The sequence below is a fragment of the Carya illinoinensis genome, chromosome 16 (genome assembly GCF_018687715.1).
Source record: "Carya illinoinensis cultivar Pawnee chromosome 16, C.illinoinensisPawnee_v1, whole genome shotgun sequence".
Lineage (NCBI taxonomy): Eukaryota > Viridiplantae > Streptophyta > Magnoliopsida > Fagales > Juglandaceae > Carya > Carya illinoinensis.
This window is the reverse complement of record NC_056767.1, coordinates 5,345,552-5,365,199: the sequence shown is the minus strand read 5'-3', so window position 1 is coordinate 5,365,199 and position 19,648 is coordinate 5,345,552. Positions and strand designations below refer to the sequence as shown.

Genomic DNA, 19,648 nt, shown 5'->3' with positions numbered 1-19,648 from the left:
TATATGAGCAGTTGGGATTGGGTGAGCTGAAAAAGACCTCCATCATGTTACAGTTGGCTGACAGATCAGTTAAGGTACCGAGTGGTATTGTAGAGGACGTGTTGGTCCAGGTGGACAAATTTTACTACCCAGTGGATTTTGTGATTCTTGACATGCAGCAGCCGGTCTCCACTATTTACCAAGCTCCTGTCATCCTAGGAAGACTATTTCTAGTTACATCAAATGTTTTGATCAATTGCAAAAGTGGAGTTTTGAAGCTTACCTTTGGGAACATGGCACTTGAGTTGAACATTTTCAACGCTTGCAAGATGCCAGAACATTTTGATGACACAAGTGATTTGAATACTGTGGAGAGTTTGACACCAACAGATTTTATTTGCTCAACTTCTCCCTTCTCTGATGATGATTATATTTTTCAAACACCTGAATTTTTACTTGATGAGAAAATTGATCATATCAATGAAGATGACTTTGATTTTTTTTATTGTTTTGCAGATTCTTCTTTACCACTTGAAGTACAATTTGCGGGAGCAAGATGGAAACCTCAGTTTGAAACTCTACCACCACCAGACATGCTTAAGTCTTCAGAGGAAGAAGTTCCTTAGTTGGAACTGAAACCACTTCCTCAAGATTTAAAGTATGTGTTTCTTGGTCCTGAAGAAGGCACTTTTCTGGTAGTGATTTCCTCAAAGCTAAATCAGAAGGATGAAGCCCAGTTGATTGAAGTATTAAGAAAGCATCGAGGCACAATTGGTTGGACAATAGCCGACATCAAAGGCATTGATGTCGCTGTATGTACCCACAGAATCCATCTTGAAGATGATGCTAAACCGGTTCGTGATGCTCAATGTAGGCTCAATCCTACCATGAAGGAAGTTGTGAAAAAGGAAGTGCTTAAACTACTCGCAGTGGGTATCATTTACCCCATCTTAGACAGTAAGTGGGTAAGTCCAACTCAAGTGGTACCAAAAAAATCTGGATTGACTGTTGTTAAAAATGATAAAAATGAGTTGATTCCAACTAGAATGGTTACTGGCTGGAGAATGTGAATTGATTATAGAAAACTTAATTCAGCTAGTAGGAAAGATCATTTTTCTTTACCATTTTTGGATCAAATTTTAGAAAAAGTGGCTCGTAATGCATATTATTGTTTCTTGGATGGCTTTTCTAGTTATTATCAAATTGATGTAGCGCCTGAGGATCAGGAGAAAACCACTTTCACCTGTCCTTTTGGCACTTTTGCTTTTACTAGAATGTCTTTTGGTTTGTGTAATGCTCCAGCTACTTTTCAAATATGCATGATGAGTATTTTTTCTGACATGATTGATAATATTTGTGAAATATTCATCGATGATTTCTCTATTTTTGAAAAATCCTTTGAGAGTTGTTTGCATAATTTGGCACGTATTCTCTAGAGATGTGAGGAAAAAAAATTTTTACTTAATTGGGAGAAATGCCAATTTATAGTCACTCAGGGCATTGTCTTGGGACATATTATTTCTTCTAAGGTTATAAAGGTCGACAAGGTAAAGATTGAATTAATATCTAAACTTTCTATTCCTATGACGGTTAGGGATATTCGTTCTTTTCTTGGTCATGCTAGCTTTTATAGGCGGTTTATTCAAGGGTTTAGTTCTATTGCAAAACCTTTGTGCACTCTTTTACAAAATGATATTGAATTTGTTTAGACTGATGAGTGCCAAAAATCTTTTGATACCCTTAAGAAATCACTTACCACTGCACCTATTGTGCAACCTCCGCAGTGGGACCTTCCTTTTGAGATTATGACAGATGCTAGTGACTATGCCTTAGGAGCTGTTTTGGGGCAGCGGGTGGATAATAGGCCATTTGTGATTTATTATGTTAGTAGAACCTTGAATGATGCCCAGAAAAATTATACCACTACTGAAAAAGAATTGCTTGCAGTGGTTTTTGCACTTGATAAATTTCAAACTTATATTCTTGGTTCTCCTGTTATTATTTTCCTTAACCACTCTACTCTTAAGTATTTGTTGGCTAAGAAAGATGCAAAACCACGTTTGATTCGCTAGATTCTATTATTTCAAGAGTTCAACATCAACAAAAAGGATAAGAAAGGAGTTGAAAACGTGATAGCTGACCACCTCTCTAGATTATCATCATCTCCTTCTTCAAATGTCAGCCTTCCTCTTGATGATAGTTTCCCGGATGATCAGCTGTTTGTAGTTGATAGAGCTTCCTGGTATGCTGACATAATCAATTATCTGGTGACTGAGCGAATGCCTTCTGAATGGTCCACCCAAGATAAGCGTCGGTTTCTCTCTGAGGTACGACAGTTTTATTTTGATGATCTATATCTTTTTAAATATTGTTCGGACCAATTGATTCGAAAATGCATTCCTGATGATGAGTTTTCTTCGGTTTTGAGATTTTGTCATATGGGTGCATGTGGTGGTCATTTTTCAGCAAAGAAAACAGTTTTCAAAAATTTTGCAAAGCGGTTTTTACTGGCCTTCTATGTTTAAAGATGATTATAATTTTTGCAAGACTTATGAGCCTTGTCAAAAATTAGGATCCATTAGTAAATGAGACATGATGCCTCTTTCCCCTATTCTGACTTTAGAAATTTTTTATTGTTGGGGAATAGACTTCATGGGACCTTTTCAGGTTTCTTTTGGAAACACATATATTTTTTTAACAGTGAATTACGTTTCAAAATGGGTAGAGGCTATTGCTTGCAAAACAAATGACCATCATGTTGTCCTGAAATTTTTACAATTTTTGTTTTCTCGTTTTGGCATGTCAAAAGTTATTGTAAGTGATGGGAGTTCTCATTTTTGCAATAAACTATTTTCTACACTTATGAAGAAATATGGCATCATACAAAGAGTTTCTACCCCTTATTACCCTCAAACAAATGGGCAAGCTGAATTGGCAAACAGAGAGATAAAAATTATTTTAGAGAAAACCATCAAGCCTAATAGGAAAGATTGGTCGGTTAAACTTCTTGATACTTTGTGGGTTTATAGGACAGCTTTTAAAACAAATCTAGGAATGTTTTCTTATCGATTAGTTTATGGTAAAACTTGTCATTTACCTGTTGATATTCAGCATCGAGCTCTTTGGGCTATAAAACATGTTAACATGTCACTTGATGAAGCTTCAGGGTTGAGAAAATTGCAGATCAATGAATTGGATGAAGCTCGTCGGAATGCTTATGACAACGCTCAGCTTGCAAAGGAACGCATGAAAATTCTGCATGATCAGAAAATTCATCCAAAATATTTCACACTTGGTCAGGAAGTTTTTCTTTACAACTCTCGCTTGCACATTTTTCCTGGAAAGTTGAAATCTCGATGAAGTAGGCCGTACATTGTAAAGACCATTCATCCTCATAGTGCGGTAGACATTGTCAATCCGAAAAATGGTAATAGCTTCACTGTCAATGGACAACGTCTAAAGTCATTTCTAAAGGTTTTTTACTCACATGAAGAGATCTTGCTTGTGCAAGACCCCAAGGAAGTGTTTTGATTTGCTTCTCATTCTTTACAGTTTTCTTTACTTGCTTTGTTTTTATTTGTTCTTTTGCTTTGATTTTATATTTCTTGTTGTTTGTTTGTTTTGCTTTTTTTTTTTTTTTTTCTGTGCACTTTGTTTTCTTTCGTTCGACTCATTGAGGACTATGTCTCTCACTAATTGGGGGTAGCATGTGTGCACAGTTTAAAAAAAATAAAAAAAAATAAGATTTGTGAAATTTGAGCATCTTGGTAGAGTAGTTGAGCGGGATCATTTGTGAAAATTTATTTTCAAACGTAAACATAAAGCATGATTTTTGATGCATCATATTTTGTTGATATGTGGTTTGAAATACCGGGATATTATGCTTATTGAGATGAAACTTGATAAAATTTTTGTAAAACGAAAGGTAAATTTTGAAGGACATTTTGCACATGCTTACGCTTGTAGTGTTCCTTATTTACCATTCATTGATTTAACACTAGAGAAGTAAACTGCATGACTACCGAGCCATGCCAAAAAAAAAAAAAAAAAAAAAAAAAAAAAAAAAGAAAAGGATTTGAAAAGATTAGAATGAAAAGAAAAGAAGAAAAGAAAAAAGCAAAAAACAAAAAGAAGAGAGAGAAAAAAAAAAGAGAGAGAGAGAAAATGAATAAAGGCAACTTAGTGAACTTTCCTAAGTAAAAAGGGTTAGAAACAGTTACCCAAGACTTTGGGGGTTGAGTGTCCAACTTTTAAAAATAGAGCTTACGTGAAAACTGCTAGTCCCTTGGGTTTTGAGGTAGTTAGAATCAATAATGATTAATCTTAAGGTTGAAAAATCCTATGGCAAATCATGGCTAGTAATGAGGAACACACAACCGGTCTAGCTCCACACACACATTTGAGTTCTGAGACATTTGCCTTAATTCTATGTGAAAGATTGTTGAGATAGTCTTGGTGGGTATAACCCTTGGGGGTTGAGTAGTAACGTGTCACTTTTGTGAGAATTCAGAATTATGTTTGATTCTTTTTGTTTGAATTTCGATCTTTATGCAATATTCATCTCAATTAATTTTCACTATTTTGCTCAAGGATTAGGAAAATTCTAGTTGGGGGTGTGATTGAGCTGAATTATTGCATTTTTAATACTTTTGGAACCCATATATATTAATTCTTTCATTATTTTATTATTGGTTTTATATGAAAAAATGAATAAATCAAAGTTGTAATTTTAACTGATTAAAAGCATGAATTTCTACTTTAATTTTATCAACTGTTGATTACTATGGATTATAGTACATATTGCTCGAGCGGAAGTTTTTGGCCACTCGAGCGAATTCAGGCAGATTCAAACGCTCGACTACCGCTCGACAGTGAGCTCGAGCGGGTGTGCGGGAAAGGAGATCGCTCGAGCGGAGGCATTTGGCCGCTCGAGCGAAGTCAGGCAGAGTGGAACGCTCGATGTTCGCTCAACCCTCCGCTCGAGCGAATTTAGGCAGAGTCGAACGCTCGATGTTTGCTCGACACTCCGCTCAAGCGAATATTGTATTTTACAGATTAAAGTTTATTCCGCTGTCAGAGTATATAAATGATTTTTTACATCTTGTGGCAGAGGCTTGGCCTGAAAAACTCAGTTTTGAGTAGAGAAACACTTAGAATTCATTATTTTCCATTGATTTTCATTCAGATTCGGAGAAGAGGATTCATACAAGCGATCATTCACGCAGCTACACAATTTTCACTAGATCATTTACTCACACTGCAGCAAATTGAAGAACTCCTTGAGGGGTCCAATTGCTACTGCAGCTCGGCCTCCTCCACCACTTCGAATCTTCATCTCCATTCAATTGGCTTAATCTTTTCAATTCCCTACTTGCCATTTCATTTTAGTTTTAAATTTATGAATTATTTTGAAAAATTTTGATTTAGACGTTTGAGTAATTTATTTGTTATTCATTTAATTCATGTTATTTATTTTTATCGTTTCGTTAAGCTTTCATTTTAATAGTGATTACAATTACTGTGGTTTAATTTGAGAATTTGTGATTTGAATACAATGATGAACCCTAGAACATTGATTTTGGGGCTTTTCAATTTTCAGTGCATGTTTTGTCAATTACTTTCTAATTTAGCTTAATTCTTAATTTAGTTTTATTAAATTCTGAGTTTAATCTATTAGTCCTTTACATTCCAGTCCGACAATCAAAATCCAAAAATATGAATCTAGTCCAAGACTAGCGTCCTCTCCCATCCTTTGCACATTCAATCATTTTATTTTCTATCTGTGAAGTTTTCACCTTTTTCAACGAGTTTGATTTTTAAGTAAATTTTCCCTGAAGAGACGATCTAGGAATCTATTTCTAAGTATTACACAACATCCTCCTGTACTTAGAATAGCCTTAGTGTTACTCAATTTTTGAGTGAGTCAGTTCCATGTTTGTAAGAAAATTTTATCTTATTGAAAAAAGAAAGACTAGAAGACTATAGTATAACACACTATACATAATTTCAATCAAGTACATGACATACCAACATCAACTTTTGTCAAACTCGGTAGATCAATCAAGGTTAAATTGACAACTGACAATCAAGGAAAACAAAAGTGTCAGGTAAAAAATATTGTAATGCAGAGACTAGAGTGATATCTTAACATTCATCTTTGAAATGTTATGTGTCCAATCTCATAGCCCCAACTAGGCCTCAGTTGAATCATTTTGTACAAAACTAACTATTGTTCAATTCCAATAACCTAGTTGCTAGATTTTTATGCAAATTTAGAAGCCAAATCTAAAAATGTGTTGTCTACATAATCACTAAAAAAGTAATCATCATAACTAATATGTCGAAGAATAGAATAGAATATAAGGATGGTTGTTTCCAACTGAGTATTCAGTTTCTTTTTTCCCTTTCTATGTATTAATACAAGTAACATTTATAAAGAGACCAATTGAACAGAACCCACTTTTGTATAAAATTTCTACCAAATAGGACCCAGTAACTAAGCATTTTATGGATCTCATATGACTGTCAAGAGAGGTATAAACCAATGCTGAAACGAAAAGTAAAGGATCCCTATCAACATGAATATATGAAGTCAGGAAACATAAAAGTAATGCAACAAGCTTATCCATAATTTATATTTGTACACAAGATATGCCCTACTAGAAGCCATAGCCAAGCCTATCAATATGACCCAAACTGTAGCCCAAGTAGATTTTGTCTCCCTAGATCTCTTACCTGCAGAACAACTAGAGTGGCATTTATACAAGCAAAATAGTGCACACCACACTTCAGGCAAAAAGACTAATCGACAACCAGAGTCATAATGGATGGGTTGTTAAACTCACTAATGCAAGTATCATGGTCCATTCAAAATATCAGCATATATTTTATACCCATGTTTAACAAAATAACAAAAAAAAAAAAAAACCCAAATCAACAAAGTAATAAAAGAAAAAAACCCTAAAAAATTGCTTCAAATCTGAACTTGAACTTGAACATTGGCACACACTCTGGTAGATGAGCCACCACAGATAATCATATTTAACACAAAGAACAAAACCACCACAGTAACCCTATTTCTATTTGGGTTTGACTTTTTTCTACCTAAATATTGCTACCCAATCCCCAAGTTTGCCCAAAAATCCCATTCGACAAAACATTACAAATCTTTCCATTATAGAGGGTATAAACACACTCATAAAAACATTACAGATCTAACCCATAAAAATATTCTTCAAACATTCAAACATTCTCATCAAAACAAACCTAAAATCAAAAAAATAAAAAAAATAAAAAAAACTAAGAGAATGGGACACACCCGTGGATGAAGACGACGACACGAGGATGCAAATGACGCTTTGATTGGTAGAGGAGGCTAGGGTTTCGGTATGAGATATCTAATGATGTATTAAAGTAGAACATGGTCATACAAAATGCTATTTTATTAATTACTAGGATAGCAGTTTCATATTTCTACTTATTTTGGTGGCTGTTTATTTCATGTTTGGCCAATGCACATCCATTTGCTTTCTCTCCTTCAATTTCTTTTTGTTTAAGTTATCAAATCTTTTTCCTTTGCTCTGTCTATAATTTCTAATCATCAAACCAAATCTCTACTTAAGAAATCAGTTCCTAGGTTCATATTATGATCTACTAAAATAATATGAAAACTAAAAGATATCAAAAGACAGAATGAAAACCAAGACCCAGAGAGAGAGAACGAGAAGAACTCACTTCAATCGACGCACAAGGATGAAGACGACGGAGCAGAACTTCAATCGGCAGAGGCGGCTAGGGTTTTTGTGTGGGTGAGAGTGAGATTGAGAGAGCGAGAGAGAGAAGGTCTAAAGGATGTTGGTTTCTCATTTCCGTGTGGTTTTTTTACTTGTTTTTAAAGAACCTGGGTTTTAAACCCAGTATCCGGCCCGTGTTTGCCTGGATTTAGACATGTGGCTTTCAGCCCGGTTCATACCTGGTCGAAAATCATATCTAGAAATTCAGTTATCTAAGTTTCAGTCTGAACTAAGTAAAATTCGATCCGAATGAACAGTCCTAGATCTAATCCAACTAAACAATCTGCCCTAAAAGCTTACTAAACACAAAGTTAACTTTCATCTTTTAATTTATGTATTTTTCTTTTTTATCTGATTAACGTCATTCTATTACCATTGACCATGAATCAGGCAACAATATCTAGAATGGGAAGGTTCAAGCAATTGCATGACAAAATCTCTCTCTTTTCTGTCGTTTATGGTTTTTTGTTTTCAGCCATATCTATCCGGCACGGCTTTTGTAGTGCTTAAGTTTTTGTATAATTATTTTAAAAAATATATAAAAATAAAAAATACTTAATTATAAAAAAATTACACAAAAATAAAATTATAAATTAATATGATTTAATATGCATATTATATTATAAAATAAATTTAATAGAATTATAAAATTATTTTTATTATAAAATAGATCTAAAAAATTTTATAAAATTATATCAATTTATAGATTTATTTTATTTAATTTTTTTATATTTATAATATTTTTTAATAAAAATATTAAATTTATATAAAAATAATTTATTAATAATAAATCTCACCCTATTTCATAATAATTATATAAAATTAAATAGATCTCACACCTTAAATCAAATTACCATAATTTATAAATTCGCAAAAAATATCTCTTTATTACGTAACATTTGTCTTAAGTGTCATTAATATTAGCTGGGCCTGTACAAACTCAAAAAATGCAACGCAAGAATTTTGATTATATAAAATTAAATTATCTTTGTTAATATAATTATTATAATATTTTAAAATTTTTATATAAAATATAATAAATAATATAAATTTTTTAAATCTTAAAATAAAAATTATATTTAAAAATTATATTATAATAATATTTTATTTAATTTTTATTAAAAAAATCTTCTCATTAATTATTATTCACCACTTCACACTACACATCTTATAAAAAATATCTATATATCTTATGAAAAGCATCCTTACACTTTATGAAAAAACTATATATATGTGATGTAAAAATAAACAGTGGCTGAAGCATAGTAAAATTTTACTATATACAAGCACAGTCACGTATTAATATATGTATCAATACTGATTTATTCATACTTAAAATTTAAATTAATATTATTTTTAATAAAATTTACTTTTTAACCAATCACATTACATTAATATATAAATTAATGCACAATTATTCTTGCAAGAATATTTTTCCGTTATCAAAACATTACATCTCTATCTTATCGAAGTGCGTAACCGAGGCTTCATATAACATTGACAGAACCTGTATGCTACGGATCCATACTGAACCAACCCTTTCTTATCCATTTCTCCTGCACCGTGCCACTTCCAATTTCCCTTTGTTGTCATTGATCTTCTCCATCGATCTTTACCAAGAAAATGAGCAGGTGGTGGGCTGGAGCTATTGGCGCTGCCAAGGCAAGATACATCCAATTAACACATGCAACCCACAAAATGATCATAATCTATTTCTTTCTATGCTTATTAACTCTTTCTGGTTTTAAGTTTGTTGATGGTATTGTTTCTGTTATTCGTTTTGCAGAAGAAACTCGAGGAAGATGAGCAGCCAAGAAGCTTTCAGAGTGTGGGACTGGTGATTGGCGTGACTGGCATTGTGGGCAACAGCCTAGCCGAAATTCTCCCTCTCTCCGACACCCCAGGTGGGCCATGGAAGGTCTACGGAGTAGCACGCCGCCCCCGTCCCGACTGGAACGCCGACCACCCGATTGAGTACATCCAGTGCGACGTCTCGGACCCGGAGGATACCCAAGCCAAACTTTCTCCCTTGACCGACGTCACCCACGTCTTCTACGTCACCTGGACCAGCCGACCGACCGAGGCCGAAAACTGCGAGGCGAACGAGACCATGTTCCGCAATGTGCTCCATACGGTGATTCCGAACGCCCAGTCTCCGCCACGTCTGCCTTCAGACGGGAACCAAACAATACCTCGGACCCTTCGAGGCGTTCCGCAAATTTCAAACGCACGATCCTCCTTTCACGGAGGACTTGCCTCGTTTGGACGCCCCGAATTTCTATTACACTCTCGAAGATGTTCTGTTCGAGGAGGCAAACAAAAAAGAGGGCTTGACTTGGTCCGTTCACAGACCCAACTCCATATTCGGATTCTCGCCGTATAGCTTGGCGAACATCATCGGCATGCTTTGCGTGTACGCCGCTATATGCAAGCACGAGCGGCTTCCCTTGAAATTCCCCGGCACGAAAGCGGCGTGGGACGGTTACTGGGTGTCTTCCGACGCGGATCTTATTGCCGAGCAGGAGATATGGGCGGCAGTGGATCCGAATGCAAGGAACGAAGCATTTAATTGCAACAACGGGGACGTGTTCCGGTGGAAACACTTATGGAAAGTGTTGGCTGAGCAATTTGGGATTGATGATTATGGGGTGGACGAGGGTGAGAACGTAAGCCTGGTGGAGATCATGATGAAGGACAAGGATGCTGTCTGGGAGGATATAAGGGAAAATCAACTGCTATCTAGAAAGTTAGAGGAAGTTGGGATGTGGGTTTTGGTGGACCTCTTGTTGGATATGGGCCTTCTAAATCGGAGGTGGGACTTGGCCCAATCACACTCCGATCGGAGTGCTAAACTCCAATCATAGTAAAATTTTTCCTCCGATGAGGTTGGAGGTGACTACTCCGATAATAGTAAAACAATTTTATATTTTTTTTAATAATTAAATAAATGACTATTAGTAATTTATATATAAATATATATTTGAAAGTTAAAAATGTTTAAAAAATACAAAAAATAAATAAATAAATAAATAAACTCATTTATACCAATGTGAATATTTGGTGGACACATTTGAGGTTCTAATTACCTCTTTATCCTTGAGGTTTGTGTTTGATGGGCTACCCTTTTGTCCTTAGGTTCTAAAATATTTTTTGTTTGGCAAGTAAACTTACCAAGATGTTTATTTAGGTGATTAGTGCCTCTTGTTTTTTGTAATCTTTGTCCTTTTGTCTATTTTGCATTAATTAAATTGTATCATGATCCCTTATATAAAATTACATTTTTACCTCTGAGATTTTTTTTTGAAAAAGTTTTAGGTAAATTTGGTCATCCTCTTGTGGTTTGACATGCTGAGGACTAGGTTCAAGTGGATTGTTTTTAGAAATAACACCATGTGATATGAGTTATTTAAAAATAAGACCATCTAATAATTTTTTTTTTTTGTCCATTATCTAAAAAAACTGGTCCAATCATAAGGATTAGCATATTAAATAAAATCAAATTAATGTTTTAATAGTTAAAACAATCATATCTAGGAAATTAGGAGAAACGAGTGTGTCTTCTTTTAATTCTATAAAAATAAAAATATAACTTTATTAATTAGTTTTATTAAGAGCATTCACATCATATACCGTAAAATGACAAATTCCCTAAATTTTGGAAAAAAACAAAAAAAACAAACAAAAATTAGAGATTTCACTCTAAACCCCTACTCATCCCATTCCCCATTATGTGGTGAATGGACGGGATTGCTACAGAGGATCCCCAGGATCCACCGTTAATCTCCAAACTATTATTTTAAGTTTAAAGTTAAGTTTGTAGTTAATTTTATAGAGGGAAGTGAGAGAAAAAAAGAATAAAGAAATATTATTTTAATAGAATAAAGAAATGATAGAGAATGTAATGTAGGAGGTTTTGGAAAGATGAGAAAAATTTTAAGAAATATGATTTTTAGCTAAATTATAAAAAAATTTATAGAGAATTTAGTGTCAATGCTTTAACAACAGGAGGATTATGCAAGGGGAATATAATTATATTAATATAGTTATATCTCCTCATCTTTCATGTAACCACAATCTAGAGACGAAAATAAAGGGCAACTATTTAAATTAACCTATGATATATATAAATTTCTCAACAACCAAAAAGAAATCTCATAAAAATAAAATGAATAGTATATTAATTACTATGAGATGATAATTGAAAAAATTAAGCTCTGCCATATGGTAAATGAAAAAGAGAAATGTTTTGGGATCCGAATTTATGTCATGAACGTTTTGTTTTTAGTAATTAAAGAAGTGTTTTTTAGTATTATTGTGAATTTTTTAAAAAAAAAAATATTTTAGAATATAAAAAAATGAGAGAAAAAAATAAAAAAAAATAAAAAAAATTTACCTTATCAATAATCACATAATTACACATATAGATTCTAGAAAAAGATTAAATAGGATTGCATGCACATAATTCAATTAATTTCTTCTCCCCCGCACGATCCCATCTCTCTCTCTCTCTCTCTCTCTCTCTCTCTCTCTCTCTCTCTCACACACACTAAAATACACTCTCCTTTGAAGGCATGAGTTGATGCCCTCCTCTCCCCCCCCCCCCCCCTTGATGCCCTCCTCTCCCCCCCCCCCCCCCCCCCCCATCTTTCACTCAAGCACTCAACTCCATTCAATCGCTCTCCTCTTAGTCGATCTCTATCAACCACAACCTTTTCTATCACAATCTTTTAGACACCACGATTGTGACGATCCGCTTTTGAGTGTATTTTCGCTGAAATGATTGTTTTTATTTTAATTAATATATTAGTTTATTATTTTAATTTACATGCGTTTTAAAATTAATTTTTAATTTACTTGATGTTGTGTTTTATTTCTTTTAGTTGTTTTGTGATTTTTAATCTCTTTTCGGCGGTTTGTTTTGTTTTCCCGAAGTGAGGATTGGACCTCATTTCTTTTCACATCTTTTTCCTTTTTCCTTTTTCTCTTTCCTTTTTCTTCTTCTTTCTTTTTTTTTTCTTTTTTTTTTCTTCTCCTGCTTTTCTTCCCGTGCGTCGACCCCTCCCCCCGTGCGTTTTTCTCTCATTTATTCATCCCGTCGCTGCCCCTTTGACCGGCCGGTTCTCCGCCGTCCGGCCACCGTTTGATGCACCGTCACCACCATTCTCTTCCCCTTCCACCATAGATCATCTTCACCAATTTTCAGATCCATTGGACCAGCTGTTAGCTTTCGAGAGCCGCCGGAAGTCGCTGCACCTGCTCTGTTTTTGCCCCTGTCGCCGGAATCTTCTTCAGCCCAGACCGCCGCCGTCCGGCCACCGTTTGGCTCGCCGCCGGTCTCGTTCGAACCCCCTCCCTCCGGCGCACCTTCCCACCAAATATCTCCCCCATCCGGCCGGCCGTTTGGCCGGAAAAGCCCTTTGAAGCCACACGGTTTTTCACCGATTCCAGCGCCGTCGCACCACCTCCGGCCACCATCTCTTCACAGCTTCTTCCCCTACCTCTTGCCGACCTAACCCACCTAATTTCGGCCCCGATCCGTTGCCGGAGTAGCTCCCACGAGCTCATCTCCGTTCAGCCCCTTTTTGGCCTTCGACCGCCGTTTCCACCACCACCCACAGCCAAAACTCGTTTCCTTTAGCTTCATAAATATCTCAAGACCCTTCCCTATCAATCCCGAGCTTTGGTTTGTCCTCGTTCGAAAGTGGGTAATTTATTACCCACGGCAACAGTGTAAATTACACTGTTACGTTGCTTTTCCTCCGCCGTTTGCAACGCCGCTTGTTTTCTAAAATTGCCATATAGCGCTGTAAGTATTTTCCAAACCCTATTTTCAGATTTTAATATATATTGCTCATTCAATTATTTACTGTTGTTGGTTGTTGATTCCGGACTGAGTCCGAGGAGTTTCGGGGGTCGGATGGATGGAGGACGGAGTTGCCTGTTTATTTGATTTATGATTGTTGGATTATTTTATTATGCATTGTTATGGAATTACATGGTGCATGCACGTGTGTTTGTGGATTTATGTGAAAAGACTGTGTATTGGCGTAAGTGTATTGCGGGTGCGTGTGTATCACGAGCCCAAGCCGGGATGGGTTATTATCTCGGTGGAGCTCCTCTGGTCACTCGGGAGCGGAATAAACTGAGTGATGTCCCCTGAGTTGTCGAGAGCGATGACGGGAGTGGGGCTAGGGGATGCTTGGCTACGAACGCGCCGGGCGCGGAACCGGGCATCGCCCTACTCACCGACTCCGTGGCCCTTCGCTGGCGAGGGCTAGAGGATGCTTGGCTACGAACGCGCGGGGCGCGGAACTAGGCATCGCTCGTTAGGTGTCACATGCGTGGTGGTACTCTACGGCGTGACATTGGAGCCAGGGTGTGCGGATGACCCCTAGGGGAGGTCATGGTGTATACGGTTAAAATTGGATAATGGTTTGTGAGGCCAAATGGGACTTTTGGCGTGGGCCAGATGGACTTCTAGCGAGATATTGGGCCGGATGGACTTCTGGCGAGATATTGGGCCAAATGGACTTTTGGCGGCCAAATGTGACTTTTGGCATGTTTTTCGGAAAGGATATGTTTTTGGGCCAAATGGGATTTTTGGCGTGTGTGGAAAAAAAATTATGTTTTATGGGCTTTGTGCATTGGGCATGTTTCATGCATATTGTTTGAGTCCTATGTATTTTTATCTGGTAGCGTTTGGGTTTACTTACCTGCGGAACCATTTGTGGTTCCGTAGCTTTTGGTGCAGGTGATGAGGATAAGGAGGAGGAGGCTGAGCCCGAGGATGCGGCTCCGCCGGGTTGCTGATGATATGTTTTATATTTGTTTAAAACTGTATTTGGATTTTTGTAATATTTTATTTACGTATGTTTTAAACAGCTTGTATTACATTAAGAAAAAAATTCTGGTACTTAGTTATATGACTTTCGTTATCCGCTGCGTTTCCTTTTGCACATTTGTTGCCTTTGCACACACTTGGCACCCGTCGATGGGATGGTGACCCGGGTTGTCACCATTCGGACGTCTCGATTTCCCCGTGTTCGGGCGTGGAGATTTGGGGGCGTCACAACGATGGCATCAAAGGGTTGCTCTTAGTTCATCAAAATGCTTTAAGACAAGGAAACAACAAAATCAATTCATGTGACATAGGTAAGAGTTGAAAAAACTTGTCAATGTCTGTTTTGATATATACTGTTAATGACAGAAAAACATATGGGATTCTACTGTTTTGATATATGTTGTAGACCTATGAATGGGAAATGAGAAGGAAGATGAGAGAGAACAATACTAGAATGCAAATTTCCATGAACAATAACAGAATGCAAATAAAAAGGAAGGTGGGCATGGTGATAGATGAGAGAGAGAGAGCAATTGAACGGGAGAGGAGGAGGGAGAAGAGAGGAGAGAAAGTGAGAATGGAGAGATGAAAGAGAAGAGAGAAATGGTTGAATGAAATAGGCTCCACGGTAAAACAAGTAAATCTCCTATAAGTCTATTGGACAGTGTAAAACGTAAAATGACACCCACCTGGTTTGAAGCTTTTCCCAAACACATATAATGGACATACATGCATATACAAATCTTTAGTAGACCAAAGCCAATAATATGTAGCAAATACATTAGAGACCAATAAAAGAAGAAGATATTTTCAGTCCATAGGTATGCAAACCCCACATATTCCCTTTAAACAAAATTGATAAATTAAGAATCTATATAAAAATAATTATTTTTTTTTTAATAATAGACTCCATTTTGTTTTTTACAGGCAGGATTTGCACACATTAGGATTGAATTTAACATTACAAAAAAAATAAAATAAAATATTAACGGTAAAGGTGTTGGGAGGTTTAGCAAGATATATATGGCAAATGATAGTAAGGAAGACCAAGAAAGAGATTTTCTGATCAAAGTGTAAAGAGTAATGATTTAGACATAAAGAGCTTTTATAGAAGTAAATTTACAAACTAACGTAATTTAATATAGTACGTCAGATTGTAAACAAACTAATGTAATTTGATATAATATATCAGATTGTAAAATTATTTTATTATAAAGTAGATCTAACGTATCATATGAAATTATATTAGTTTGTAGATTTATTTTTATGAGATCGATTGTAGCACTAAAGGAAAATACTCTCAAGCACCATGTAGTGAATACAAAACTGACAACAAGTTATCTCTGATTCTCTAGCTTTACAAGAAACCTAGCCATGAAATGGACAGATCTGAAAAATGGACCCAATAAAGGAAATATTCAAGGGAAAAGATTCCAGAAAAAGAAAAGCATACAAGTGCCTGTTTACCACATATTTTTGGGAGGTTTAGCAAGATATATATGGCAAAGGACAGTAAGGAAGACCAAGAAAGAGATTCTCTGATCAAAGTTTAAAGAGTAATGATTTAGATATAAAAAGATTTTATAGAAGAAAATTCATAAACTGACGTAGTTGATATAGTACATCAGATTATAAAGTAAATCTAACTTATCATATGAAATTATATTAGTTTGTAAATTTATTTTTATGGGATCAGTTGTAACACTAAATGCAAATACTCTCAAGCACCATGTAGTCAACACAAAGCTGACAACAAGTTATCTCTAACTTTACAAGAAACCTAGCCATGAAATGGACATATCTGAAAAATGGACCCAATAGAGGAAATATTCAAGGGAATAGAAGATTCAAGAAAAAAGAGAAATATACAAGTGCCTGTTTAACACATATTTTTGGGAGGTTTAGCAAGATATATATGAAAAATGACAGTAAGGAAGACCAAGAGAGAGATTCTCTGATCAAAGTGTAAATAGTAATGATTTAGATATAAAGAGATTTTATAGAAGTAAATTCACAAATTGACGTAGTTGATATAGTACGTCAGATTATAAAATTATTTTTATTATAAAGTAGATTTGACATATTATATGAAATCATATTAATTTGTGAATTTATTTTTATGTGATCGATTGTAGCACTAAATGCAAATACTCTCAAGCACCATGTAGTGAATACAAAGCTGACAACAAGTTATCTCTAGCTTTACAAGAAACCTAGCCATGAAATGGACAGATCTGAAAAATGGACCCAAGAGAGGAAATATTCAAGGGAAGAGAAGATTCAAGAAAAAGAAAAGTATACAAGTGCCTGCTTACCACATATTTTTGGGAGGTTTAGCAAGATATATATGGCAAATGACAATAAGAAAGACCAAGAGAGAGATTCTCTGATCAAAGTGTAAAGAGTAATGATTTAAATATAAAGAGATTTTATAAATGTAAATTCACAAAATAACATAATTTGATATAGTACGTTAAATTGTAAAATTATTTTTATTATAAAGTAGATCCAACGTATCATATGAAATCATATTAATTTGTAAATTTATTTCTATGTGATCGGTAGTAGCACTAAATGCAAATACTCTCAAGCACCATGTAGTGAACACAAAGCTGACAACAAGTTATCTCTAGCTTTACAAGAAACCTGGCCATAAAATAGACAGATCTAAAAAATGGACCCAAGAGATGAAATATTCAAGGGAAGAGAAGATTCAAGAAAAAGAAAAGTATACAAGTGCCTGTTTACCACATATTTTTGGGAGGTTTAGCAAGATATATATGCAAATGACAGTAAGGAAGACCAAGAGAGAGATTCTCTGAGCAAAGTGTAGAGAGTAATGATTTAGATATAAAGACATTTTATAGAAGTAAATTCACAAACTGACGTAATTTGATATACTATATCAGATTATAAAATTATTTTTATTATAAAGTAGATCTAATATATTATATGAAATCATATTAGTTTGTGAAGTTATTTTTATGGGATGGGTTGTAGCACTAAATGAAATACTCTCAAGCACCATGTAGTGAACACAAAGCTGACAGCACGTTATCTCTAGCTTTACAAGAAACCTAGCCATGAAATGGACAGATCTGAAAAATGGACCCAAGAAAGGAAATATTCAAGGGAAGAGAAGATTCAAGAAAAAGAAAAGTATACAAGTGCCTATTTACCACATATTTTCCGATGTCCCGCACGCCATTCCAATTTCTTCAAGATGCAACATGCATCCTATCTCCATTAAGTCAAAACATAGCCTACATTAGTAAATTGATACAAATTTGGAGGAGAAAAAAAATCAAAACTATGAAAAAATACAAAACAATCCGTATTGATTCTAAACACATACAAATATCAAATTTACAGAATCAACCTTAGTGCACAATATAGAGCGTCAAGTTTTAAAATCTAAAGCAACATACACACAAAAACAAGTTGCATCAATTGTAGCTAGGGCTGAACACTTAAGCCGAAATACCCGACCTGACCCGAATAATGGATTATGCCGACTTGAAAATACCCGAACCGTTTTTAAACGGGTAAGAATGGTGAGCTTCCGAACCGTTTTTATTCTGATCAAGTTAGGTCGGATAATTACGGGTAACTGTTATTTTCCTTAAGTACTATGATGTGTAAAACGACATTATTTTAAATCATAGCACTTAACATTAGGTCCTGTTTCTGCAACATTAGTTTAGTGTTGGAGAAAAGAACACACCACTTAACTTAATAATTACAAGCAAGGGGTGTATACGCCTGTTAAATGTGTTCTAACTTCCAGGGTGGGCTGTGCTGAAGTGAAGGCATATAAATTATTATTCGGTACCATTTCTAATTCCTAGTTAGTTTTCCTTTTCTCAGTTTAGTACTTTTCTGAGTTGAATATGCTGTTTTTGGATGTTGGTTGAGACCCACCTAATGCAATCACTATCTTGCTAAAAAGAAGATGAGAGAGACAGAGAGAGAGAGAGAGAGGAACTCATAATTCAAGATCACCCAAACTGGGAATGGAGCATGCATAAGTGTGGGAGCACAAAAAGTCAAAAGCAAAAAGTGCAAAGAGATAAGATCCTTACGGCCTTCTATTCAGACCAAAAACGCCAAAAGTCGTCGTGTGCATAAGTGGTGAATCATAGCATAATTGCGGATGAGTGATCATCGAGAGTTTTACATGGTTGAGTTGTGCTCGTATATTGTAATTATGCTATTCGGATACCATATTAGTATATTCAAATCAATTAAAATATTGTTGACTATTTTATAATTCTTATTATATTTTTTAATGTATTATTCTATAGATAAAAGCTGATGAAGATGAGTGGTAATGACTTCAAGACTTTGTTCCTTTCTCGATTTTAATTTATATTGTCATATTATATTAATACTATTTGATTTTATAATGCATGTAATTTAATAATTGAAATTTGTATTTAAGTTTTTATTATCATTTTAATAGCATTTTTGTGGAAATTGGAAGCCCATTAGGGTGTTGGTCCTTCGGCCTTCGAAATTGGGCATGGACCTTTGGATATAGGCCTTCTGAATCGGAGGTGGGCTTTAGCCCAATCACACTTCGGTCAGAGTTCCGAGTAAAATTTTTCCTCCGATGCGGTTGGAGGTGACTACTCCGCTCAGATGGAGCCCATCCCTAGTAACGACTAAGTCTAGGCAGCCCATCTACTAACTGGACCGAAGTCCTTACAGATAACAACACTGCAACTACATAAGTAAGCCCAATAACAACTAACTTAGGAAAGCCCAACTACGAAACATAAGGAAACCTCATAACCTTCAGCCCATCGTGACCCATAACCTCCCGACGACTTCAGAAGAATTAATCCTAAAGTCATCACTCATCACTTCACTTCACTTCATCCCTTAGCCTCTGCACAACAACCCTCGGCCCTTCACAGCGCCGTCGACACCCTGGTTATCTTACCTCCACCGCTAGAACGTTACACCATCAACGTAAGAATTAAGATCAAGGTTTACAGTGATACTGATACCCACCATATTGGCTCCTTGTAGC

At 35.5% G+C, this 19,648-nt stretch overlaps 1 pseudogene; it reads left to right on the top strand.

Moving 5' to 3' along the window:
- The first annotated feature begins 9,241 nt into the window (after positions 1 to 9,241).
- LOC122298411 lies at positions 9,242 to 10,651 on the top strand (annotated as a pseudogene).
- Positions 10,652 to 19,648: the final 8,997 nt, after the last annotated feature.